The sequence below is a fragment of the Coffea arabica genome, chromosome 2e, assembly GCF_036785885.1.
Source record: "Coffea arabica cultivar ET-39 chromosome 2e, Coffea Arabica ET-39 HiFi, whole genome shotgun sequence".
NCBI lineage: Eukaryota > Viridiplantae > Streptophyta > Magnoliopsida > Gentianales > Rubiaceae > Coffea > Coffea arabica.
This window is the reverse complement of record NC_092313.1, coordinates 47,556,884-47,570,624: the sequence shown is the minus strand read 5'-3', so window position 1 is coordinate 47,570,624 and position 13,741 is coordinate 47,556,884.

The following is a 13,741-nucleotide window of genomic DNA, read 5'->3' as shown; positions in this document are numbered from 1 at the left end:
TTGTGACTATTCGGTACGGAGTAAGGATCAAATTTGGTAGGTAAGAGTGATTTTTGGATGAGGAAATATTATATGATTAGAAGTGATAATAATAAGTTAGTGATTAGAAGGTAAAAACCCTAGTATACGCGATTTAAGAAAAATCAGCTCAAACCAATGGGTATCGATCACTACCGATTGAACCCACCACTTGACCACCACTTCCTTACCACCACATACTCTTGATAATTTTGCAAAATATTCCCCCCTCATCCTCAGCGATATAACCGAAATTTTGGCCCAAAATGCAAGGAAAAGAAAGAGAAATTTGGATGGCTTTGGTGGTGACAAGTGTCACTCACCTATGGTTTCTTGCCAAACCTTTTGTCTTGCCTTCTTATCACCATGGAGCTTCATTTCTTCATCATTTTTCTGCTGCTTTGGCTGAGAGAGAGGGAGAGAAAAACCAAGGGAGAGCTTCACCATTTCGTCTTGAGTTTGAGCCATCCAAGTGAGGAAACAAGAAACTAAACCGATTAAAACCTTCCTTGAGTGTTTGGCTAGTGGGCTGTTGGTGAAATTTTGGAAGGAAAAGCTAGGGCTGCTCTTGGTAGTCACTTTAGCAAGGTAATAATGCTGATTTCCCCATTACTTACTCTTAATCTTGCTTAACTTGGCATAGCACCTTAGATTTGTGGTGGATGATAGCTATTATAATGATTTGGATGGATATAGTGTATGTTTTCTTGAGTTACATGAGTTAGGGTTTGAAGGATTTGCTACCTATACTTGTTGTATGGATAGTATACGTTGTATCTAAGTTTATATAAGTGGTTGTGGTAGTGATTGAAGCAAGAAATGAAGAAAGTTTCCTTTGAAACCGTAAAATTTCAGATTTCTGGAAAATTGTAGTTCAGTTCTGTCCGGTTCCAGTTCGTGATGTTAGAGGCCGAATTAGGCTTATTATAAAACATGAAAGTTGTAGAGAATGATATTTTATAGATGCCTACTAAATTAGATTCCAATTCGAGCAATGTATCCAGTGAAAAGACCAAAATACCCTCACTTCCCTAGGATGCATCCAGTGATACGTTTTGGACAGTTCATCCAATTGACCGTGTATATTCACTATGATCCGTGCTGATTTAACCATTTTCCAAAAAATGAAAGTTTTATTACTTTGTCTTAGCTTTTCAACGCCTCCAAGAACGCCTTAAACGGACTTTGGTAGCTTGAGATATGGCCATTTAAAGGTAGTGCGGTTAACTGGTCTATTAGTTGCAATTTGGTTCTGTGAATTGGGAATTTGACTGGGTTACACTGGAATTTGGACTAAGTGATCTTCATGAAAATTATATCCCTTTGTCTTAGCTTCGAAACAGTATAAGTTACACCTCAATCCGATAAGCGTAGTCTCAGTTGTGTCCGTTACGTAAAAACACGTCAAATCTGTCTTTTGTTATACCTCATTTCCGCACTTGTTGTTAGCTTGAATTTTGTACTTGCATTACCTTGAGCCTATTGAACGGCTATTGAAATGAATTTGTGTTGTGTGTAACTTTGGATTTGATTGAGGAAAATAATGAAGCCGTAAATGGCTGAAATATTAGGTAAATACAAAGGGCGTGCTGCCCAAATTTACGCTCAAGGGCTAGGTAGACATACTTGCAACTTGAGTAAGGGTTAAGAGTGATTACCACTTGAACTACCTAGGATATTTGCTTCTTCTTTTACCGAGGTATATAAGTAAGGACTTGGTCGAACTTGTACCCTTGAGAAATAAAATAATGACTGCTCGGAATACGTTTTCCTTATACTTTCGACTCAAATGGCATTTTCAAGTATAAATGTTATAAAGTTATATAGTTTGAAAAGCGAGCGAGTGTTTCACGAATATTCTCCAAGTGAATTTCCATGTCTTGATTCTTAATGAACGAAACGTCTACTTTTCGAACCTTAGTTAATTTTTAAAGTTCTGAAACAAAGTTTTATCGCAGATTTGGACTCCGAACCCGGAGTATAACCCAGACGTGATTACTAGGGGCACTTCATTTTGGTGAGTGCTTCCAAATACCTGATTGAACTGGACACTTGTTTCCAATACTTGATCAATATGATTAAATGATATATGATTGGTTTGATCGGGTAAGAGTGTACTTTATCGCACTTGCCTTTATTTGATATACCTGTTTATTGTTGAAATTGATTTGATATACTTGTTTATGATGTGCGCACTTCCTGGATTCCAGAAACCCTGTGGCAAGTTACTTGAGTCGAGCCGGCAAGGGCTTGGTCGATTGGGTAACGAACCCTGGGTCTCTTGTTTTGTCAAGTGGAGTGATATCTCCTCGACTAATCGGTATACTCGAGTATTACCACCCGTGTTTATTGAGGATTTTGGGCCCAGTAGGGGGTTTGAATGGTGGACGGAGAGTAGTGTAAGTGGTGTCCTACTGGATTGGTTCCTTTACTTGAAAGTTGACGGAGTGTCAACTATTACATGATCAAACTCCTGATGATGAAATGGGAAGTTGGCTCCTGAGAGCCATCCGTATCCTTATGCTTTCCATTGATTATTGTTTATTGAATTATTGTTTCTTCTGAAAACTTTTATACTCGCTCATTTTGAGATTGCTACTTAAAGTGTTATTGCTCACTTTTATGAACTCTTCATGCTCGTTACTTTGCTATATCGAAAACTTGTACTTATAAATAATGGTCAATTTGCTATTTGGAGCCTCACTGGGCTTTTAGCTCATTCCACGCCATTTATTTTCCTTACAGGGGTACGAGCGAGGCGTGAGATATGTAAAGACTAGCGTAGCTTAGTTGTTTTTGACTTTTGACTTGTACTCGCGCTATCACTCAATTAGGATGATTGTACTTGGATTGTATACACTTTGAACCCGTTTGAGGTATATAGAGACTTTGTATATTGATTGTGCATCGATGTAAATTATACGTTTGAATTGTGTCGTTATTTATGGTCTATGGATGTATGCACGTGATACGACTGAGTGAGTCCTGGCGAGAGTTGGGCAGGCGGTCCGCCGAACCCTTTGGTACGTCTTAGGGGGAGGTGGGGTCGTCACAGATGGTATCAGAGCTCCTATTGAGCTCGCGCCGGGAGAAGGTTCTTGGACTGTGGGGATTGACTTGTTAAGTGTGGAACGATTGTCTATTGTTGGGGACCTTAGATATGTATGTTGGGTAGGAATCTCTAATACAGGTGATTTGCTCTTGACCCTGGCCAGCTTGAGTGGTGAATTATCATATTTTCGGATTCTTGTCCCCGAGTACCAAAGAGTGATACCTTTACGATAAGTTGAGATCTCGCGAAATATTAGGATAAGTTTGGATGGCGAAAGCAAAGGCACGGGGAATGCGAATAGTCTGGACTTGAAATATATTGAAGATATTCGTGGGATTTGGGATCCGTATTATTCACGTGCTTTGAGTTTTGATATGACTTGTTTTGATTGAATGTGTTGCATTACCCCTATTTTATGATTTGGAAAGGTTTATTTGAGCCTTATTTTATTCTGTTTATATTTATATAGTTATTTAGTGGCTATATTCTATTATTGATTAGTTGGCTATATTGCTATAGTTGATTAGTCGCGAAGCATGGAAGATAGAAGAAGTCAAGCGAGGGGAACTAATCGAGGACACGGTCCTAGTCGTGGCCGTGGGGGTAGACAAGCACAGGAACCGGTGCAAGAACCGAGAGAGGAGAGAGAGGCAACGATTGAGCCACAACCTGGACCCCAGGCTGTAGGAGGAGATCAGGTGGCAACTGCGATCCAACAAATGACCAATATTCTCGCTCGCTTGGTGGAGCAACAGGGTCAAGTCCCTGTGAATCAACCTAGGGATGATATGGGGCAAGATAGGGCCCTAGAGCGATTCCAAAAGTTCTCTCCTCCTAAATTCCTGAGAGGACCGGACCCTGAGGGAGCCGAGAGATGGTTAGAGACCATGATCAATATCTTTGCCGCTTTGAACTATGCGGAGGATAGACAAGTGTACTTTGCCATTTTTCAATTTGAAGGTCCGGCCAGGGCTTCGTGGAATGTGGTTCAAGCTAAGTGGGAGAGAAAGGGGACCGCATGGACATGGGTGAATTTCGTGCGGGAGTTTAACGAGAAATACCTTCCACCTATCGTCCAGGAAAAGAGAGAGGACGATTTTATTAAGCTCCGACAGGGAACTTTGAGTATAGCTGAGTATGAAACTCAATTTACGAAGTTGTCTAAATTTGCTCATGAACTGATAGCTACGGAGCATAGAAGAGTCCGGAGGTTTGTGCAAGGGCTCAATGTGGAGATACAAGAGGCCTTGGCGGCGGCCCAGATTAATACGTTTACGGAGGTTTTGGAGAAGGCCTAACGAATAGAAATTGCTAGGGCACAAGTGAGAGCTTTTCATGCAAAAAGGAGAGGTGCGCCTGGTGGAAGTCAAAGGCAAGGACAGGATGATTTAGATATGCCACCCTCTAAGATAGGTCGAGGAGATGGTGGTGAGAAAATTTCAGGGACATTTAAGGAAAGTACTCCAAGAGGAGCTTCGCGTGGCTGGGGCCAAGCAAGAGGTGCCTCACAAGGAGGTCGGACCTTAGCCCCTCAAGCATCTTGTGGGTACTGTGGAAAGGCCAATCATACGGAGAATGATTGTTAGCGAAAGGCAGGAAAATATTTATGGTGTGGTAGCACCGAGCACCAGCTTGCAACTTGTCCCCGTAGATCACACCTAAATCCTGAACAAGCAAATGTAGGAGGGACTAAGTCAAGAGTGCCAGCTAGAGTGTACGCCCTGGACCAACAGGCATTATCTGAACCATCGGAGATAGTAGAAGGTACGATACGTGATTTCTATTGTTTAACTAAGTTTTGACTATAGTGAGATCTGAGAGCTAGAAATGGATATACAAGAAAATACCCTACGCTATTTAGGAGTGCATGGATGAATTTCGAGAACGAAATTCTTTTAAGGAGGGGAGATTGTGATACCCCAACTTTTAGGATACTATTGTTGTTTAGCCTCAAAGAAAATATTACGGTTTCTTTATTTTATTGTTTTGTTTTACAGACTAGAAACCCTAAATTCTAGAAATAAAGTCTAATCAAAACCCTAGTTTCATTTGTGACTGCCCGTTTTCTCAAATTTCTCATATTTTAACCGAAACCCTAAATTCAATTTATGGAATTGTAAAATCCCTCACGTTTTTCTTAAAAATGCCCTTTTATTTGGAAATTATTCATTTATTATGGCCCTACTACCCAATCATTCCACAATAAGTGCAAATGAACCTAAGAAGTAGGGTTTCACTTTTCGTTTTCAAGTTGGAGTGAATTAGGGTTTTCACGGTTTTTCATAGTATGACTATTCGGTACGAGTAAGGATCAAATTTGGCAGGTAAGAGTGATTTTTGGATGAGGAAATATTATATGATTAGAAGTGATAATAATAAGTTAGTGATTAGAAGGTAAAAACCCTAGTATACGCGATTTAAGAAAAATTGACTCAAACCAACGGGTATCGATCACTACCGATTGAACCCACCACTTGACCACCACTTCCTTACCACCACATACCCTTGATATTTTTGCAAAATATTCCCCCCTCATCCTCGGCCATATAACCGAAATTGTGGCCCAAAATGCAAGGAAAAGAAAGAGAAATTTGGATGACTTTGGTGGTGACAAGTGTCACTCACCTATGGTTTCTTGCCAAACCTTTTGTCTTGCCTTCTTATCACCATGGAGCTTTATTTCTTCATCATTTTTCTGCTGCTTTGGCCGAGAGAGAGGGAGAGAAAAACCAAGGGAGAGCTTCACCATTTCGTCTTGAGTTTGAGCCATCCAAGTGAGGAAACAAGAAACTAAACCGATTAAAACCTTCCTTGAGTGTTTGGCTAGTGGGGTGTTGGTGAAATTTTAGAAGGAAAAGCTAGGGCTGCTCTTGGTAGTCACTTTAGCAAGGTAATAATGCTGATTTCCCCATTACTTACTCTTAATCTTGCTTAACTTGGCATAGCACCTTAAATTTGTGGTGGATGATAGCTATTATAATGATTTGGATGGATATAGTGTATGTTTTCTTGAGTTACATGAGTTAGGGTTTGAAGGATTTGCTACCTATACTTGCTGTATGGATAGTATATGTTGTATCTAAGTTTATATAAGTGGTTGTGGTAGTGATTGAAGCAAGAAATGAAGAAAGTTTCCTTTGAAACCGTAAAATTTCAGATTTCTGGAAAATTGTAGTTCAGTTCTGTCCGGTTCCAGTTCGTGATGTTAGAGGCCGAATTAGGCTTATCATAAAACATGAAAGTTGTAGAGAATGATATTTTATAGATTCCTACAAAATTACATTCCAATCGGAGCAACGTATCCTGTGAAAAGACCAAAATACCCTCACTTGCCTAGGATGCATCCAGTGATACGTTTTGGACAGTTCATCCAATTGACCGTGTATATTCACTATGATCCGTGCTGATTTAGCCATTTTACAAAAAAAGAAAGTTTTATTATTTTGTCTTAGCTTTTCAACGCCTCCAAGAACGCCTTAAACGGACTTTGGTAGCTTGAGATATGGCCATTTAAAGGTAGTGCAGTTAACTGGTCTATTAGTTGCAATTTGGTTCTGTGAATTGGGAATTTGACTGGGTTACACTGGAATTTGGACTAAGTGATCTTCATGAAAATTGTAGCCCTTTGTCTTAGTTTCGAAACAGTATAAGTTTCACCTCAATCCGATAAGCATAGCCTCGGTTGTGTCCGTTACGGAAAAACACGTCAAATCTGTCTTTTGTTATACCTCATTTCCGTACTTGTTGTTAGCTTGAATTTTGTACTTGCATTACCTTGAGCCTATTGAACGGCTATTGAAAAGAATTTGTGTTGTGTGTAACTTTGGGTTTGATTGAGGAAAATAATGAAGCCGTAAATGGCTGAAATATTAGGTAAATACAAAGGGCGTGCTGCCTAAATTTACGCTCAAGGGCTAGGTAGACATACTTGCAACTTGAGTAAGGGTTAAGAGTGATTACCACTTGAACTACCTAGGATATTTGCTTCTTCTTTTACCGAGGTATATAAGTAAGGACTTGGCCGAACTTGTACCCTTGAGAAATAAAATAATGACTGCTCGGAATACGTTTTCCTTATATTTTCGACTCAAATGGCATTTCCAAGTATAAATGTTATAAAGTTATATAGTTCGAAAAGCGAGCGAGTGTTTCACGAATATTCTCCAAGTGAATTTCCATGTCTTGATTCTTAATGAACGAAACGTCTACGTTTCGAACCTTAGTTGATTTTTAAAGTTCTGAAACAAAGTTTTATCGCAGATTTGGACTCCGAACCCGGAGTATAACCCAGACGTGATTACTAGGGGCACTTCATTTTGGTGAGTGCTTCCAAATACCTGATTGAACTGTACACTTGTTTCCAATACTTGATCAATATAATTAAATGATATATGATTGGTTTGATCGGGTAAGAGTGTACTTTATCGCACTTGCCCTTATTTGATATACCTGTTTATTGTTGAAATTGATTTGATATACTTGTTTATGATGTGCGCACTTCCTGGAATTCCAGAAACCCTGTGGCAAGTTACTCGAGTCGAGTCGGCAAGGGCTTGGTCGATTGGGTAACGAACCCTGGGTCTCTTGTTTTGTCAAGTGGAGTGATATCTCCTCGACTAATCGGTATACTCGAGTATTACCACCCGTGTTTATTGAGGATTTTGGGCCCAGTAGGGGGTTTGAATGGTGGACGGAGAGTAGTGTAAGTGGTGTCCTACTGGATTGGTTCCTTTACTTGAAAGTTGACGGAGTGTCAACTATTACATGATCAAACTCCTGATGATGAAATGGGAAGTTGGCTCCTGAGAGCCATCCGTATCCTTATGCTTTCCATTGATTATTGTTTATTGAATTATTGTTTCTTCTGAAAACTTTTATACTCGCTCATTTTGAGATTGCTACTTAAAGTGTTATTGCTCACTTTTATGAACTCTTCATGCTCGTTACTTTGCTATATCGAAAACTTGTACTTATAAATAATGGTCAATTTGCTATTCGGAGCCTCACTGGGCTTTTAGCTCATTCCACGCCATTTATTTTCCTTACAGGGGTACGAGCGAGGCGTGAGATATGTAAAGACTAGCGTAGCTTAGTTGTTTTTGACTTTTGACTTGTACTCGCGCTATCACTCAATTAGGATGATTGTACTTGGATTGTATACACTTTGAACCCGTTTGAGGTATATAGAGACTTTGTATATTGATTGTGCATCGATGTAAATTATACGTTTGAATTGTGTCGTTATTTATGGTCTATGGATGTATGCACGTGATACGACTGAGTGAGTCCTGGCAAGAGTTGGGCAGGCGGTCCGCCGAACCCTTTGGTACGCCTTAGGGGGAGGTGGGGTCGTCACAAACCAAGTTAAGTAATAAGTCAAATAAAGGAGAGCGAGTGCGATGAATTATATACCCACCTCATCAAGTTATGTTCATCTATACAAGTAAGATTAATCAAGTGAATACAACAATTCATGCACTTGACACTCACCAATTCAAAAGTAATTGAACGAGTAAAGTCTTTAGTTGTCCTCTCCGAGATTCTCTTCAAGACTCACTTGAGCACCTGAAGAAATAGTGACCATACATCACTCACGTAAACTCACGACCACTTATCATTCAAGGAAGAAAGTGCATTTGTTTAAACGTAGAACAATGCCTCAAGAGAGCTTTACTCTATTGAAATTCAAGATTCAAAAGTAAGGATTTAAAGTCACAAGGAAAACTTGTATCCTCCATGAAATTGGGTTTAAAGCGGACTATCAATATCAAAAGAAAGTGAAAAGTTCTTAAAAGGTCATTTCCTACGAAATCGAAAATTTTCAGCTTTGCGTGACAAAACTTGAAAAATTAGATCTTGAGTTCGGTACATCCAAAAATGGAAAACTTTATACCGTTGGAAACTATATTCAAAGTATTAAAACTTCCCTGAAAATACTTTTCTAATATTTCAACTAGAAAACATTCGAATTTCAGCTCAAAGTTGCAGTTCCCCGAAGACAGGACAGAACCAGTCTTGGTTTTTCAGTAATGTTTGGAAATTCGGTAAAATTCATAGAAAGTGAGTCAGCCTCTGAAATTTATAAAAAAAAACAAGATTTCAAAATCAAGTTTCAAACATAAGAAGTGGAACTAAATTCGGAGTTTTGAGCAACAAGATATAACAGTTGAAAGTTGACTGGTTTTAGCAACTTGTTCAGAAGTTTTTCTAGTTTCCAACTTAAACACAGTTTTGAAATCATACCATATCTAACTGTACACAAGTCCAAATTGAGAATGGTTTATGGTGTTCGAAAATAGGTTCAAAATTCTACATTTCATCAGAAGACATTATTTTTAAAATCTATTCACAAATGGGACAAAATCGAGCCGCAAGATGCAGCTTCCCAGTTTCTCTTGGACAGACAGACCAAACAGGTCAGTCCTTTTTGCCAATTCGCTATGGTTTACTCAAAACGAACTAGCAGGGGATTCTTATACCGTTTGAAAGCTCTGAATATCTAGTTTTGAATGCCACAAATGGCACTCAATTTTGACTTTTGTACAAAGAGTTATGTTCAAGCAAAGAACCCCTGTCTAGCTACCTTGGTAAGCATTTTCCAGATTTCAAACTTTTCCAAAACTCAAGTTTTATACAACCAATCGACATGATTTTTGAAAGACACTTTCTACACACATAGTACAACATATATCCACCAATTTAACAGCCAAATAAGCAACAAAATTTGAATTAAAAGCAGGGCAACCAGAACAGAAATTCGGCCTGCTCACTCTCACGGTTTCTTCCAACTTTCTCTCATCTTTTCAAGCCAAAATCATCTCATTCATCACATAAACAACAACAATCAAGAAGTATAGCCTTAAGTCAGCTACCTAAAGGTCTCCTCAAGACATCTATCTCAGGATTTAAAGCAAGATAAATGTTTCCTCAAGTCCGCTAGCCTATAAACTTCATTAGGGTTTCAAACCCATTAAAACTAACCATCAATCTATGTATAAATGGAAAGATTTAAGAGATGAAGTGATTACCCTTTAACCCTAGATGAAAACCAGATTTTCCACCAAAATATCACCAAGATACTCAAGATGGCTTCTTTCTCCTAGCTAGAGCGAAATCCAAGTGGTTTGTGAGTTGGATGAAGAAAAGTGAGCAAATTTGGAGCCAAAGAATGGAGTTTCTTTCTTCCCTTTTCTTCCTTGGGGTTTCGGCCGAAAATGGAGAGAGAGAGAGGGTTTCTTGGTTTTAAATTTTGTGGAAGAAATGTGTTGAGGAAGCTAACTTAAAGTGTGTAAGAAAGTCAACTCTTAATAGTGCGAAATAGTGTTGTGCACTACCACTTCCTCTCTTGTTTGGTACACTTATACACTAATCCTCCAAGGTAATTCCTTTAACACTGTAATTACTCACACTTACGAGTCTAGTATTAAATCCTCAAATCTCCAATTAGTTGTATCAGCACGACTTTCGAGAAACTTTTGATGCGCGAGCGATAAAACGAAATTTAAGGGAAATTCATGCAATACCAGTATAATTAAATAACAGTAGCGCAAATAATTATAAAAATAACTAAATTAAGAAATAAAACATGAGTCCTCACGTAAACTTTGTGGATGCTGTCAATCCAACATTCATATAGGCAAGTTCTTAATGCCCCTGCCCTTTGTAACATTTTACAAGACTTGTTAATAACTCTAAATTTAACCTTCCAATTTCCAGCAGAAAACATAACATTAGACCTTTTGTGATAAGGGACTACCAAGGCTCCAAGTTGCTGATTCAAAAGGCTCGAGTGAGGCTCTAAGTGCACCAATAATGAACCTTGGCCCAATGACTTGAGCAAGGGCAAGGACAATGCGAGGGTCCCTTCAAACATTTCTACAAGTTGTCCATGGCCGCATAGGAAGGATTCAAGAGAATCGACCCACGTTAGCGAATCTACTCCAAGCCAAAGAGGTCACGGATTCCTAGGAGCTACGGATTGCTTGCTAATTTTCTTGTCAAAATTGGAAGTTAGTTTGTTGCATGACAATAAGGTCGACTAGCTCATGTTGAGCACCTATCCGACCAGCTTTTAGTTCGCTAGGGGCAAAGTAGTACTTTAGGGTTATTTGACTTAGTGAGGTTTTCCAAGACAAGTTAGGATTAGGATTATTTACTTGTGTTAGTAAAGCTTTCCAATATAAGTTAAGATTAGGATTGGTGGAGCCTATAAGCCTATAAATAGAGGCTTGGCCGATTGTTATGATTCAACAAGTTCAATAACAATTTCAGCATTAAGAGCAATTTCTCTTAGCTTTGCATTCCCTTTGAATATCTTGGAATTGTTCTAAGTGTTCTTCGTGGCTTATCAAGCAAGAATCACACTTGTTTGTGGCGCCATTCTATCAAACGCCATAAGTTCCTTTAATCACTTTTTGAGGGTTAAGAATCACTCTTAGTTCTTATCCAAAGGATTCTAAAGGGGTTTAGGGTTCCGCACGTTCAACCTTGGAGTCACTTGTCTAGATCCTGCTTGTTGGAATACGAGTTCACCAATCGGGGTTGGGTTCGTATCATCTGGTAATCAGAGTTAGTTGACAACTTCTAGGTTATATCGTACCTTTCCTTTCGTGTTTGAGTCATATTCTTGTTGTCCAATTCGGTTCTTGTGTCAAAAAGAAAAAAAATTGTTGTGTCGCTAGTTTTCTTTTTTAGTATTCTTGCTGCCCGAGTTGTTTCCCATTGTTGCCGAATTAAATTTGTTGCTACTGTCCAATTTTTCTTGATTGTCGTGTCCTTGAGTCTTTAAAAAAAAACTGGTCTCTCTTTTGTTTGAAGTAATTATGGTTTCTTCAACAAGAGGGTTGGGAAATTTTTTGTCTTGCACTACAATGAGGCTGTTTTACCTTTATTCTTGGAAGTCTTGATAATATCTTGAATTGCTAGAAGTTCTTGGATGAAATCTTGAAAATATTGGGTGGTTCTTGAACTTCTTGAAATCAAATTGACCATACCAAACCCTAGTTCTTGAATCTTGAAGTGGCGGCTGATCTTGTCCAAAAGTCAGAGCCAAATTCTTGTCTTGAGTTGTGACCGAATTGGAAGAAAGAACAAAAGCAATCTGGTACAAAAAAAAAAGTGAACGCAAGAAAAGAAAAAGGAAACTAGATTTGGAATCACAACTAAAGGAAACCAACTAGAATTTGGAAACCTAGTTGACTTGGGTTTGCAAAACAAATCCTAGTTGTACTTGAATTACCAAATTCTGATTGGTAACTTGTGCCACATGGAAAATCAAGAACATCAGCCGCAAAACCTCCCCAAAATAATCCAAGCAACCTTGGTTTACAACCTCTAAAATACAGCCAAGTGCAAGTTGGGTAAAGTCTATCTAGGGTCCGAAACTTCTGCCATTTTCTTTGCTTTATTTGAGTCGAGTTGAATCCTATATTGAGTTTATTTGTCTACTTCTCGTAGTTGATCAGTCCGAGTCAAGTCTTGGTTGAGTTTATTTTTCTTAGTTGAGTCAGATTCCCAAGTCAGTTTTGCTTTTGATTTCCTAAACTCATCCCCATTCACGTGCTAAGCGATCTTTCCCTTGGTAGGCCGTTGAACAGCTTTTTGAACTGATCTAACCTCTTCAAAGGTGAAATCAAAGCTTTGAGCATATTTTGGTGAGCTTATAATCGAGAGTTGTGTGATACACGAGCGCGAGAGTAAACACTAAGGGAGTGAGTGAGGAAATTATTTCTCGAACTAACATTTTCTTGCAGGATTACCTAAGCATGTCTAACGAAGGAGGAGATAGCCCCTCGACGTTTGACTTTAAACTTTTTGTCGAATCTTTGAGGGGAGATATTCGCCGGATCTTGGACCAAAAATTGGAAATTGTCCATGAAAGAATAGACAAAGTAGAGGCTGCCTAAAGCGGATCTAAAGGAAGTCGGAACCGAAGGAAATCCGTTCCTCATGAATCGGACAGTTCCAATTATTCCGAGGAGGAGTTTGAACCAAAAGTGAGAAGAACCAAAAAGAATTCCAAATCAAAGGGAAAGGAGTCAAAATGCAAGTCCCACCTTTCGTAGGAAAAACGGATCCGGATGCATACCTTGAATGGGAAAAGAAGGTTGAGCTCATGTTCAATTGTAACGATTATATGGAGGAGCAACAAATGAAGCTAGTAGTCATGGCGTTCTCCGAGTATGCCATCATCTGGTGGGATCAAATTACCACTAGTTGGAGGCGAAGTGGAGATATTGAGATCACTACTTGGTCCGAGTTGAAGGTTCTCGTGCATAAACGCTTTGTTCCTAGCCATTACCATCGTGACTTGTATCACAAGTTGCAAAACTTAAGGCAAGGAAACCAAAGTGTTGAAGACTACTACAAGGAGATGGAAATAGCCATGCTCCGAGCTGACATAGTGGAGGATTGTGAAGCCACCATGGCAAGGTTCTTTAGTGGTTTGAGACCGGAGATCGCGGATGAGGTCGGGATGCATCATTACGTGGAGTTGAAGGACATGCTCGAGAAAGCATTAAAGATTCAGCAAAAACTTAAGAGGAGGCGTCAGTTTAGAAGCTTCACTACGCCATCACCATCATATAACCGCACTAGCACTTCGAGGAAGGAGATCAAACCCTCGGGAAGCTATGCCACTCCAACCAAACCGAAGCCAACTCCATTCAAGGA